The 14,341-nt window shown below is 44.0% G+C and overlaps 1 protein-coding gene and 1 long non-coding RNA gene across 7 annotated transcripts in view; one reads left to right on the top strand and one right to left on the bottom strand.

Annotated features, from left to right (window-relative positions):
• Slc14a2 (solute carrier family 14 (urea transporter), member 2) overlaps nt 1–14,341 on the top strand; it is a 406,176-nt gene that overhangs the window by 328,441 nt on the left and 63,394 nt on the right. The gene's annotated exons all lie outside the window — the stretch shown is intronic.
• Nucleotides 8,204–14,341, bottom strand: part of LOC106147738 — a 19,728-nt gene continuing 13,590 nt past the window's right edge. Inside the window, exon 3 of the long non-coding RNA XR_001232664.1 lies at nt 8,204–8,510. This is a non-coding gene — a long non-coding RNA (uncharacterized LOC106147738). The remainder of the gene's footprint in view (nt 8,511–14,341) is intronic.

A 14,341-nucleotide genomic window follows, 5' to 3' on the forward strand; every position in this document is an offset into this window, starting at 1 on the left:
GTTGCTTCTCCAATTATAGAAGCAGATACACGCCCTTGCAGTCCTTACTGAAAGGCAGAACTCACTCAGCAGCTCAGCTGAGGAGCTGAGAATATGCAGTCTTAACAAGGTCCTGGGGGCTGCTGCCGGCCCTGAGCACACACTTAGGAAGCAGGCTCTAGCCTACTTACCTGATGGCTCTCCCCCACCTAAACAGACAGCCACAATACAGTGCAGAGTGTCTGGGGTGAAGACAACTGTAGAAAAAGTCTACTTGGAATCTTTGTCACCAAAGACATGTCACCAACCTCACAGCTGTGGTCTAGGCTAGCCTAACTGCCACCCAAAGTCCCAGGCCCTCGGAGGTATAGAGAAGGATGCAGTCTCTGGGGTCTGACTTCCACAAGATGTCATTCGATTTTAATCTTCCCAGCAGCCCACGACAGCCAGATGATGCACTAACAGAGAGTCCAATATCTCTACTTCCTAGGTGAGTGGCAGTAATTAATGGACTGCAATCACGGGGTCAAGAACAGTCTGTATATAAAGCCTCCCTTGTATCCTGGGGGAAGATTGCTGACCGAAAGGAATTGGCCCAGTGATTCCATTTCTATCTTTTGTGGCAATTTGGAGCAGACATTTAGCTTTTCTGGTTCCATTTGTTTGTCATGTAAAATGAGAAGATTACACTAAATGATTTTTCAGCCTCTCCCTATCCTAAACTATAAGTCTATAAAGACCTGTACAATAAATAAAAATTCAAACAACTGCCTGCATGTCTAAATATTCTGATGCCTTAGCTGCCAACACTGCACACCAGGTATCAGATGGAGCCAACCTTGTTTCCAGCAGGAGGTTGAATACCATAAAAACACAACTTCCATCAGAACCTGGGCACCCCGTTCCCAGTGTATGTCCTGGGAAGTAGATATAGGAAGTTCATTTCCCCCCAGTTGCCAAGCATACTCCTGGAGACCCAAGCCTAACAGGCAGGCATCTAGGCCCCTGAGCCCTGCCATCCAGACAAAACACACCATCCTGTCCTCCTCCCATTTCTGAAGTTTTGCACAGCCGAAAGAAATAGGCATTTGTGAACAATCAGGGGCAGCACTTTACCCCAGCCTGCTCCTCTGTCTTTGACAGGGGAAGCAAATCACTGAGGCCTGATGAGGCCTCGGAAGCCCAATAGAGAGATCAAGTCCAACAGCGCAAGATCCGAATCCTACCTCTCTCATATGTGAGCTATGAACTTTCCATCTCTGGGGTCTTAAACATCACTGTGTTATTCCTTGTAAGACTAGGCACCGAGCAAGTGGGCAATAAGGAAAGCTATTCCTGGAAGTCATTACTGGCCGTAAATCAGACACCCCAGATCTACTTCCCAACCCAACAGAGTCAAAGGGACCCTTTGATACCTGAATTGCCAAACAACGAAAGGCCCAACTTTCCAGAACCAAAGCTGAACATAAGCATAACCTGAGCCATTGGTGTGAGCTAGTGTGAGCTAGTGGGGAGGGGGCAACAATCCCCCTGAAATAATAACGTCAGTAACAATAAAACCCTAAGCGTAGTGTTTTTAAGTATGTCAACTACACATGTCTTCAATCTTATGTAAAAGTAAATAAAAAGATTTTCGCAAACTGCAAACCCTTGGTCAGGTTAGGCTCCCACCAGGTAGCCCCCAGACCATCATCCCCAGGCCACCTGCACCCACATATATGTACACACATGACTTATCCCACCCCTGTGAGACTTTACGCCACCCCAAAAAGGACTGCTTCTTTCTCCAGAACATAATCTTTTCATCTTCCCACAACCTGCCCAGGCTTACTCCCCTACAAAACCCACCTGCATTAACCACCCCAAAATCTGAGCATCTCATGTGTGCAACCTTCCTTTCCACATTTTTACCTGCTTGTGAAACCTCTTGTTTAAACTGTTTCCTACATTATAAAAATAACAATATGCTTTCACCCTTAAAATGCATCCACATATCTGTTAGAACACTAAGCATAATGGTACACCACAAGAAAGGCTTTGGTAAAAATGAGCTAAAAAACCATCTTCACTACGTCTATATGAAGAATTAGTAACAGTTAATGTTTATTTAGCACTTAGTGTGGCCAACACTTGCTAAGCATTTTATATGCAACATCTATGCAACATCATTTTATTAATAACTTTGTAATGGAAGAATTATTTACATTCCTATTCTGTAGTTCTTGTTTTTAAAAAGTTTAAGCACAGAAAGTTCTGGAACATAAGGCTGTCTGACTTCAAACCCCACATCCTGCCACTGCACTAACCTGTGTATCCACTTTTAACTGAACTGAGGCCTCCAAGCCTTCAGTGAGTTTCTCCAAGTCACATGCAGCTAGAACCTGTGTACTTTCCAGCAGACCTCGCGGTTTCTTTCAAGCTTTGTAGCTGAATTTCTTTCTTGTGTACAGAAAAGAGCAAAAACTGTAATGGTAGAAAGATCTTGTTTGCCTCTGTAAAAACAAAACTATAATAATTTCCTAGCAGGTTTGCTGTGAGGCTTAGGATGGAGACAGTTCTCAAATGTTACCTGGCAGGTATCAGGTGCTTAGGTAGATGGCAACCTTTGGATTCTTCCCTTCCTCCCAGCATCCCTTGCATTCACACTCTGAACCTTGGATGGCCTTATTCAATTTGCCTTATCCATCTCCAACATTTGGAGCCAACATCAGACTGAACCAGCTGCCCCCCAGCATATTTATTAAGGAGGTTTTGCCCCGGCTACGCACACACATACACAATGGTGAAGACAGCACAGAAATGAGTCCTGGAGCTCACATTGCTCCTATTTTGTAGATTCCTCCTGCAGAGAGGTTCAGATTCCACCCCAGAACAAGACAGCCACCCAGGATGGACAGGAGGGAGCCTCCTTCCTTCTCTCCCCCAACCTTCCTTTAAACTCTACAGCCCAGCTACCAGTTCCTGTCTTGCCATGGCGGCATAAGGATAAATTAATTAATGTGGGTAAAGCCTGTGGAATTGCCTGACTTGCCAAACACTCTCGATAAGTTTGGGATACTGCTGGAAGCAAGGAAAATTGGCTTAGCTACCCAGTATAAAATTAGTCCCACCCCAAGGCTCCTACGCTGAATTCTGGTTAATGGAGACATGAGCAGATAGAGCAGGATCTTCATTCAACACTGTGCAGATATAGTTCTAATCAATGGGAGCAAAGAGACAGCAGAATTAAAAGAGAGGGGAAGACAGCCAGAAAGGGCATCCTCTGTGAGGTGTTAGACCCAAAAGGCATTGCTCCAGAGTTGGACAAGAGAAAGTAGTGACTTACAAAGGGCTGTGGGCTGTGCTGGTTTGGGTCCCTCTGGAAGGCAAGAGTCATCCTGCTATTGAAAGTATGTGGGTTTACACACACACAAGCATGCATCTGCTCCCTGCCTGCTGCTCCACATGGGTCCTGATCAGGAGCAGGGCAGAGGTACCTCATCTAGAAATCAGACTTGGCTGTAGGGACCCAGGAGGTCTGCCCTGGGCAAGGGCAGGGTTTGGATCCTGTACCAGCTGCTGCATGGGCAGAGATCAACCAGAAAAGCTGAACCAGTAAGAAAGATGCATTAAGAGATTTATTGCAAGGGACTGGCTTATGTGATCATAAGGCTGGCCAAGGGAGTCTGAATCCCTGGGCAGGTCCCAGGGAAGGTGGGCTGGACCTCTTGAGCACAGAGCAAGCTGCTGTCCACATGTAAGATCCCTCTTCTCCCAGAAAGCTGCAGACCTTTCTACTGATTACGTGAGTCCCATCCACACCATCACGTGGAGGATGACCTCCCTTTCTCTTTGTGTTCTTTTTTCTTTTTAAATCTGTTACTGGGGATTGAACCCAAGACCTTCACACTGAGTTACATTCCCATCCCTTTTTTATTTTTTATTTTGAAACAGGGTCTTGCTAAGTCACCAAGTTGCCCAGGCTGGGTTCAAACTTGGAATTATCCTGTCTCAGCCAGTTATGGATGTGTACCGTCACACCTAACTGAAGACCTCCCTTCCTTAAAGTCACCTGCTTCTGGGCCTGAGTCACACCTACAAGGTGCCTTTGTACCAAGTCCTCAAACTGATTAAACGCCATCACCACTCAGCCCCACCTACCTCCTCTACTGTCCGGGCTTCTATGACTTCTTGAAGCAGCCTCTCCTCATACAGGTCTCTGGTGTCCCAGTCCCCCAGGGGTGGCCCTTGTGCCATCTGTCACAATCCCACCCTGACATCAAACAGGTCTCCAAGAAGGGCTGACAGCACGTCTTCCGACTGCTAATTTGCACTTCTCGAATGAGCCTATGGAATGGCTTCCAACTTGGTCTCCTGCCTCAAGATCCACATTGCCAAGACAGTGTTTGTGACCTACAAGTCGTTCAGTGCTGAGACCCCTTTGTGGCTGCCGGACAGCCACACAGGCCCATCCCTCAGAGCCAAGGCGTTTGTCTCTGACCTTCACCCATGCGTCTTACTCCTGTGGAGATGAGTGGGCACAGAGCACCCTCAGCACCTCAGCTTTCTTCTTTTGGGGCTCACTTCTCCTCCCTGTCCTCAACCCCGCCAGCAATGCATGAGCGTCGCACCCCTGCCGCATTCTGCCCAGCCTGTACCCGTCTCTGGCAGACTCCCCGTGCATGCTCCCTGCACACAGACTGAGGTAAATTGTTGCCCCATGAAATGATCCCAGCTCCCTCCCTCTTCTCTCTGGTGTTCCTAGCCGCCCTCCTCACTTTCTTCCTCTTCCCATAGTTCAATCTGAAATTTATGGAAGCAAGGGAGTGATCTTTTCTTCCCCCTCTCCCTTCCCTGTCACTTTGAGGACTGTTTTGAGCAGTAATCATGTCACAATAATTTATGGTCCAAAAATTATGGCTGCAAAGTAGGAGCTGCTGCAGGAGCCGAGAAAGCACAGGCTGCTCGGCTCAAGGAGGAGGTGAGCAGCCAGAAGCCAAGCATGGCCCCAGAGGAGGGTGAGAGTCACCCCAAAGGCTGCAGGAGCCTCCTCTGTATCTGAAGCGGGGAGCACACGTCAAGTTGTGTCTGAGAAATGTCCTCCATGTGCAGTGTGAGGATGGGATGCAGAGGACACCTTTTGCAGGGTGGTGTCTAGAAAGCACCTGCAAAGTGATGATGGCAGAACAAGGGTCCCCATGAGGAGAGGACGAATCAACATGGATCGTCAGAGAGGAAGATCCCAATCTGAGAGGCCCTTGGGGCAGATGTACAGGCATTTTTGAAGAACAGATTGTTAAAGTCACAGTCTTTTATGTTCTCAGTAGTCAGATACAGTCCCTCCCCTTGGGCAGCCTTCTTCCCAGTGGGCATGTGAAAGAGTGCTCTGAGGACAGTGGCAGGTAAAAGGGATGGACATTTGAGAAGAGAGAGAGAAGGGGATGTGCTGGGATCAAGGGTGGCGACTGGAGAAGACATTTCTAAGGAAGAGCCATGAAACCAACCAGCCAGGGAATAGTAGGTGCAAAGGCACTGGGGCAGGAATGGATATGACACGCTCATGTCAGGGGAAATGACAGGGGGTAAGAGATGACATAAGTGCAGTAGCTGGAAATAAGGTCATAAAGACTAAAGGGCCATCAAAGGACTCTGGCTTGTGTCTGAGTGAGTTGGGAAGTCACTAGAGGGGTTCTGAGCATGGGAAGAACCCCATGCTATATGTTCAAGAGACCATTCAGGCTGCTGTGTAGAGAACGGACTGAAGACAGGCTCAGGAGGAAGCACAGAGACTGGTCCAGAGGCCATTCTATTAACCTGTGACAGTGCTTAGGTGCAGCTACTTGCAATAAAAGTGATTTTAAGTCTTTTGCAGATATAATTAAAGGTGAAGCTCATAGGAATTGCTGGTGCACTGGGTGTGTGGGGCTTGAGGGGAAGAAAGGCCTGAACACCCAGGCAAGCGGCTGTCCCTTTAGCTGAGACCAGGAGATGAGGCTGGGAGGCACAGGCGGGGCGGGACACACCAGTCAGAGGCGCTCTGCACAGTTTGGTGTCCAGGGTTCTCTCTGCACAGCCGTTTGTGCCGCAGGTACCACACTGACTCCAAGACTCAGAGCACATTCTTGGGCCTCCTGGTCACACCCGAGCCCCTGGGCTCCACTCCCGGTGTGTTTGCCCACAGAAGTCACCTCTGCTGCACTTTACCCGTCATAATGGACTGCCCAGATGCACCAGTCACTGAGTGAATGAACTTTCTGCAGAAAGATGGATAGCAAGACATTTGAGGCCTGGGAGCTGAAAACAGCTTAAAATAGGGTGGGGGGGGGTGCAGGGAGGGGCAGAGACCCGGTGCTAAAGGGCTGGGGTATTCAGGGGGCTCCCACGTGGTCTGCACTGGCAAGGCCATATTATGACTTGGGAGAGCCCCAGACACTCGGCTTTTGTGGGTCCCTTCTTCCATAAAAAATATTAAAAATTATACTTTATGACTGCATTGGTATCAAGACAAATATGCTAGTTGGAGTCTATGCATTTTTTTCTGATTTTAAAAGAAATTAAAGCATGTTTATGGGCCCCTAAAAGTATCACAGGCAACCCAGGATACACAAAGGACAGGAGGGTTCGTTACAGCGTCAGGAGACATGGGCATGTGTGCTGGTTTTCCAACAATTGCTCTGGGACCTTGAGCAGCTCTCCCAGTCAGGGCCGCTACCTCTTAGCTCCCCGAGGAGCCAGACACCGTTCAGCTGCTTCATCCCCATGACTCCTCAAGATGCTGACTAGGGTGTGTATTTTCAACTCTCCTCCCCCAGGGGAAGGCTCTTTCTCCACCTCTAACATTAAACTTATTTCCCCACCCTGGATCCCCTCCTCTTCTCAAATCATGACTGGCGTGTGCAGCCACCAATTCCCCAAAATCAGCCATAAAACCATAATGAGCACGGAGATACCAAAGTGAAAATGACAGAGAAAGCCATAAACATTCGAATAAATATATAAATATAAACAAGTCTATAAACCAAACCCTAAAGGTATTTTAAACACATAATGTGGCATTTATATCTCTTACTTGGCGCAGCAGAACTTTCCAAGGAAATTCACTTAATTCTATTGCTCACACCCCTAACCCCCACCCAGGAATAATCGCTAATAGTCTGCACCGTTACCGCCTCCCCCCTGATCTAAGGTTCATCCCAGAGGCTCATTCTTGAATTCATTATCATGCTGCGGTGAGTCGAATCACAGCGGATGTGGCCTCTGGACAATTGGGTTCAGCGAGATGCCTGGCACAGGGCTGGCCCCAACCTGCTCTGACTGTCACAAAGGTAGTTACCGCTCTACTTCCTGGTTGAGCGGAGAGAAGCAAGACAGGACTGAGGAAGAGAGGAGCTCATGCTGTTTTGCTTTGGGCTTGCTGGTTGGAGCGGCACCCTCTCACAGCACAGGGCTGTGGCCGCCCCTCTGCGGAGCGAGGGGGATGTCGCAGGGCACTTCTGCCCTCTCACAGCCACCCAGGCGCCGCGCACAGAGCTTTTCAGGTACCTGGTCACCTAATCCCCATGACAGCCCCTGAGGCAGACACAGCCAACTACAGAATTTGTGGGATTCAGTGCAAAACTAAAATGTGAGGCCCTTGTTCAAAAAGCAGGGAAAATGACATGCAGTTAAAAGTATAAAACTTTCTTCTTTCTCTTCCTTGAAGCACAGGGCTACCTCCTCGCAGAGTGCAGGTGCTCCAAGGCCACCAGGGCACTTCCAAAGAGCCCACTGGCTGCCAGGACCCCTCCAGGCACCAGCCATCAGACTGACTCACCATATTCAATCAGGAGAAGGGGAGTTGAGCAGGGCCAACCCACAGCACGCAGACAAGCCCCAAGCTTGTCACCAGGGCACGCTTGGTACAGGGCTTGGGCTGAGATATTGCAGGGTACACGCAGCCACTCTGACTGTCTCCACCCAGACACACCTACATGTATGCTCCACCAATCCCCAGAGCAGAAGCGAAAGCCAGTCAAGCTGACGCTCCACTCTAATGCCACAGTGCAAAGATGACAGAAAACCAAAACCCCCCTTGGCCGATTCTGTAGCCTGTCCCTGGGATGAATTTGGCCTCACTCCAACTATAAAGTCCATGCTGCGGTGTAAAAAAATACACTCCCCCCCCACCTTATTCCTTGCCATTCCTCCCTTCCCCAGAGACTGGAAACATGGAACTGCATAGCTGCATATAAGTTGGTCTTTCTTTCAGAAACTCCGGTTCTTGGAAAAAATCAGAAGACACAAAAAATTGCACTCAGTTTCTTTCAAAGAAATCTCTTTTTGGGTCTCATGGCCAGAAAGGCTTGTGTTTCCACACTGTGAAACACAGGCGCTTGAACGCTTTCTCCGGAGCAAAACTGGTTGACACTCCTTGCTGATGGATTCAAGCATTTTGACTGAAGTCATTCAAATTCCTGTCGTTTAAATCAGCTGGTGTCATATCAGCTATCTCTCAGTGCCATCAGCCAAGTCGATTAGACACCTGGTCTTCTTAGTTAGCTAACTTGTTATTTCTGAAAACAAAAATAAAAAATCAAGATTAAAATAACCCTTCCATTTGGGTAGCAACTGACTGATAAATTCGGTCCAAAAAGTACATTTTTCCAAATGACTGATTCCTCCCCCTGAGTCTACTGAGATGAAGAGCCATGGGGAAGGGATGATGCTGAGGTGTTGTACCAGCTTGCCAGACAAGTAGGGAAGTAAGCATCAGAATGGAATCATCGGAAACGTGCATTAGAATGGCCGCAGCTCAGTCACCTACAATAACAGAGAAATGGGATCCTGCAAAAGGTGCGACAGGTAATCCCCAATCACAGCAATTTTGTGCTTTGAAGAGCATTTTTCTCTTCTTTCTAGAAAGTCACCCTTTTCTGCCTCTTGTTTGTCCATAATTGATAAGAAAGTCGGTCTGATTTCCCAGAGAATGATCCAGTCGGTGCCCTGATTGCCCCTCAACAAGAAGCAAGCAATAACACAGCACCTAAAATTGGAAGGTACACTGTGTTTATTGGGGTCCTTTGAACATTATATTATCCTAAATTGACTCTGAAAGATGTGGTTTTTACCCAGTTCCAGATGATTATGATATATTCAGTGGTTGACTTAGTCTATTTTACACTGGAACTCGTGTTAAAATTAAATTCATTGTCAAAACTGAAACCACTAAAGCTGGACTTCACCATTCCCTTCCCTCTCCCTTTACTCTTTTCCCAATCCTCAACACCTGTCACCTCCTCAGACAGCCACTCCCACATTCTGGACCACTACTAATACCATCCCAGAGCACTTCCAGCCACGTAATGAGTGAGTAGATAAAGTCGCGCTGGAGGATCATTGATTTGATGTGCTAACTCTTTCCAGGGGTGCATGTTGTCAAAAGAGGACACCTGAAGTGGTAGATGTTGAGCTCAGAGAAGTGAATCATAGTGGTATAGTTTCAAATGTCAGGCAGCTATCTGAAAAGTGTCTAATAGGAGGCAGACATGGTTTTAACAAAACCATGTATATGAAAAGCCATATTGCTTAGAAAACCAGAATATCCTCTTGAAGGTATTCACATAGAATTAGGTGGCCCACTTTTTTCCAACTCAGATTTCTCACTCGTCAAATTTCTGCAGTAGGTCCCAGGCATTTCTGCAGCAGGAATAAACTGATTATTTATTACTAGTCATTCACCACCTACAATTCACTTTTCCAATTTTCCTCAGTTGCCTATACCGCAACACTTTGTCAATCCCTATGGTTTATTGACTGAGTTCTGGGGGAGAGAGTAAATGGATTGCTTCAAGAGTGACTATGGTGCAAAAGGGCATTTCTTTCTGGGCTCTAAAGGATGGAATTGACCTATGATCCAATTGATCCTAATGTCAGGAGGCAATTCACCATCATGAGGGTGCAGGTTACCATAATCCATCCTATCAGCAACATAATTTTCTCACACATATTATTTACCATTGTTATTATTCTGAGTAAATGTCAAGTCAATTTGTGGTTAAAATACTCTAAGTCATAAAGTCTATTCCTTTAAGACCCATTGGAAATGTATCTCATAGAAACAACCTGCTATATAAATATATCAGGTACAACAATAACAAGGGAGTCCATATTGTTATGTTTCACCAAAGGATATGTAACAGGTCTAGGGAAAATCCAAGACTCAAGTTGAAGTATATGCTTAGCTCAGTGGTCTCCAACTTCTTTGCCATGTAATTCTACCAGAAAAAAATATATAAGAGGGCAGGCACCACTCAACACATATGTTTAATTGTAAAATTATATATATATATATGTTTGCAGGTATATCAAGCAACACATCATTGTAAAATACACACAGGTGAAGGTCATATTTAAGAACAATAAATGTGAAGCTTTGTTTAAAGTAGATGTCATAATTTTGACAATTTGGGATAAATAATTATCTTCATGGTTGAATAGACTTTCATTGACACTACTTCATACTGTGGTTGGTGATGTGCTCATAAGTAGAACTGAGGAAGCAACAGCCTCACCACTTTCTTGTTAATTATTTGCACTTAAAATTAGTCTTTGTTGCAAGAACATGCCTGAGTGTCATTTTGGGTAAATCCTTTTGCATCGTGAGACTACCCATCTTCCAGAGGATGATCATCATAATAATATTAATAAACAATAAAAAGCATGTATCTGGAGCCTGTATGAGCAACCACCATCCTCTTAACTTTGCAATGTTGATCTTGACACTGGTAGACAAGGTCCATATGTGACAGGTGAAACCTGAAAGATGATCTGAGCCAGGACAACTTATGTTTTGTTTGTTTGTTTATTTGGGGTTTTTGGTTTTTTTCCTGTACCAAGAATCAAACTCACGACCTTGCGCTTGCCAGGCAGGCGCTGTGCTGCTGAGCTAAATCCCCAGCCCCGACAACTTATATTTCAAATGCTGTAAAGTTTAATTTGCCTCTTAAATTTTTGATAAAAATATGCATAAACAATCTAATAGCTTCTACCCATACCCCAGTGAGCAGTCTAATGCACCTGTCAGGTGAACTCCCCACTTTGGGGACTGTTGGTTTTAGTTCACTTCATTTTTTTTTCATTTTAAAGAGAAAAAACAATGAAAACAATTGTACAAAATTTCAAAACAAGATAGTAGGAGAATAACAATGGTTAATACATTGCATATTGTTATCTTCAAAGTAAGTGTTCAGATTCAGATTACAAGATATAGGCATGAAAAATTGATCAAACAATATAAGTGCATACCTTTCTTTTCAATGAACTAGTACAAATTAGTAGTATAACTATCTTAACTATCATGTAGATAGATAGATAAATAGATTTATTTTTCCTTTTCTCTTCCTTCTTTTCTCTTTTCCCCACCCTTATTTCTCCTTCCTTTTGAACAGTTTCTTCCCATTTCACAATATCTATCATAAATTTTAGACTTTATTTACTCTTTCAGTTTCTCACACCAGGGAGATGATATAATGTTTACACATGTGAGTCTGATTTATGAATATGGTCTCAAGTTGCATCCATTTACCTCTAAATGCCTCGTTTATCAGTCTTTATAGCTGAGTAGTACTGCACTGTATAAAAAAATCACATTGTTTTTATCCATTCCTCAGCTGTTGGGCATTTGGGTTGTTTCCAAGATTTAGCTATTACAAATTTTGCGCTGCTAGAAACATGGGTGCACATATATCACTGTGGTATGTTGTTTTTAATTCTGGGAAAATACCTGGAAGGGGAATAGCTGGGTCAAATGGGACCCCTAATCTTCGTTTTTGAGAAATCTCCACACTGATTTCCACAGTGGTTGCACCAGTCTACACTCTCACTAACAGTGAAGAAGAGTTCCCTTCTCTCCACAGCCCCTCCAGAACTTGTCCTTGGTTGATTTCTTGATGAAAGCCATTCTTTCTGGGGTGAGATGAAATCTCAGGGTTGTTTTAATTTTCATCTCTTAAATGACCAGTGATGTTGAACATTTTTTCACATATTTATTTGTTATTTGCTATTTCATTTCTTCATCTGAGAAGTGTGTATTCACCTCAGGTGCCCATTTGGGGGTTAGGTCTTTGAATTTTGGGGTCTGATTTTTTTCACACCTTTGTATGTTCTAAATAGAAGTCCTTTATCTGAAGGAAAAATAGCTAAAAATTTTTCCCACTCTGCATTGTCTTTTCACACTGTTGGTGATTTCTTTTGCTATGCAAAAGCCTTTTAATAAGATCAGATCCCAGTTGTTGATTCTTTGAAGTATTTCTCATGCAGTTCGGGTTTTGTTCATGAACTCTCTGCCTACACCTATGTCTTCAAGATTTCTACCTACTTTTTCTTCCAGTCGATTGAGTGTTTCTGTTTTAATATTTAGATCTTTGATTTATTTTGACTTTGGTTGCACACACAGTGATACACATGGGTCTAGTTTTAATCTTCAGCATGTAGAGAAGCAGTGTTCCAGCACCATTTATTAAAGAGGCTATCTTTCTTCCACTGAACTGTTTGACTTTGTCAAAGATAAAGTGGCTGAGCATGTTTGTAGTTGTGTCTGCACCTTTTAATCTGTTCCATTGGTCCTCAGGTCTGTTTTTTGCCAATGTCATGCTAGTTTTATCACAGTAGCTTTGTAAGATAATTTTAAGTCAGGGATTGTGATGCCTCCTGCCTTGCCTTTGCTGCCCAGTATTGCCTCTGCTATTCTAGGTCTCTTCTGGTTCCAAATGCCAAAGATAAAAATCACATGGTCATCTCAATAGATGTAGAAAAAGCTTTTGACAAAGTCCAACACTCTTTCATGATAAAAACTCTACAAAAAATTGGAATAGATGGTCTTTACCTCAATCTGATAAAAGCCATCTGTGACAAACCAACAGCTAACATCATACTAAATGGACAAAAACTGAAAGCTTTCATTCTAAAATCAGGAACAAGACAAGGATCTCCCCTATCACCACTCCTATTCAATATAGTTCTGGAAACACTAGCCAGAGCAATTAGACAAGACAGAGAAATAAGAGAAATAAGGACAGGAAAGGAAGAAGTTAAATTGTCATTACTCAGAGATGACACGATACTCTACACAGAAGAACCCAAAAACTCCATCAAAAGACTTGTAGATTTAATAACCAAATTCAGCAGCATCACTGGAGACAGTCAACACTCAAAAATCAGTAGCATTCCTGTACACAAACAACAAAATTACTGAGAGAAAAATTAGGGAAACCACACCCTTCACAATAGCATTCAAAAAAATGAAATACTTAGGAATCAATCTAACAAAGGAAGTAAAAGATCTATATATTGAAAATTATAATACTCTGTAAAAGAAGATCAAAGAGGATATCAGAAAATGGAAAGAGATCCCTTGCACATGAATAGGAAGAACCAACATACTGAAAATGTCCATACTCCCAAAATTGTTATACAGATTTAACGCAATCCCAATCAAAACCTGGCAGTTTGAAACAACCGTATTTGTCATCCTCTCTCTGTGCTTGGCTAGGAATGTAGGAGCTGAATAACTGGGTCATTGTGACTTAGCATCTCCAGTGAATTTGTAGTAAAGATTTCAGCTGGCGTTGCTGTTGTCTGTCATTGACTAGGAGTTGGGGCGGGGCTCCGAGAGTATAAGGGGTTCAGTTGCACAGCTGGCAAGCTGACATGGTCATTGGCAAGAAGTCTCAGCTCCTCTCCATGAGGAACTCCATAAGGCTGCTTGAGTATTATCCAGACATGACCACAGCAGGTGACCCAAGAGTACAGTGCTGAAGTGGCAATGTCTTTCATAACTTAGCTTTAAAGTTGCAGACCATCATCTTCACAGTGTCCTATTGGTTACACAGTTCAGCTCTGTGAATAACAGTGGCAAGGACCACTGAAGGTCACCTTGCCAGCTGGTTGCTGCACCTAATCATGTCACTGTGAGATAGCCTTAGAGATATTTTTGTACTTGATATTTAAAAATACTTTAGCTTTTTCTTTATTGATACTTTAGCTTTGAAGTCCATGCATGACACACTCGGAAGATATGTGAAGCATGAACAAGTCTGTACTTTAAGTAACATACAGGCATATGCAAACACAGACATTTCAAGGGATACAGCACCTGTGAGCCTTTCTTTCAAACATAAATGTATGTGGGTGATACCTTATGTGTAGGTAGGTATGTGATAAATGTTGTCATCTACAAAATAAAATAAAATGATTAACTTGGGGATAGTTTAGCAAGCAAAAAGCCCTGGCTTCAATCCCCAGCAGTGCAAAAGGAAAAAAAAAGGACTAAGGAGCATATAAGCTATGATAAAAGAACAAGGAGTGATCACAGAATTGCTTTATATATGAAATATATATATATATA

The sequence above is a fragment of the Chinchilla lanigera genome, unplaced genomic scaffold (assembly GCF_000276665.1).
Source record: "Chinchilla lanigera isolate Chin_1 unplaced genomic scaffold, ChiLan1.0 scaffold00001, whole genome shotgun sequence".
In the NCBI taxonomy this organism is placed as follows: Eukaryota; Metazoa; Chordata; class Mammalia; order Rodentia; family Chinchillidae; genus Chinchilla; species Chinchilla lanigera.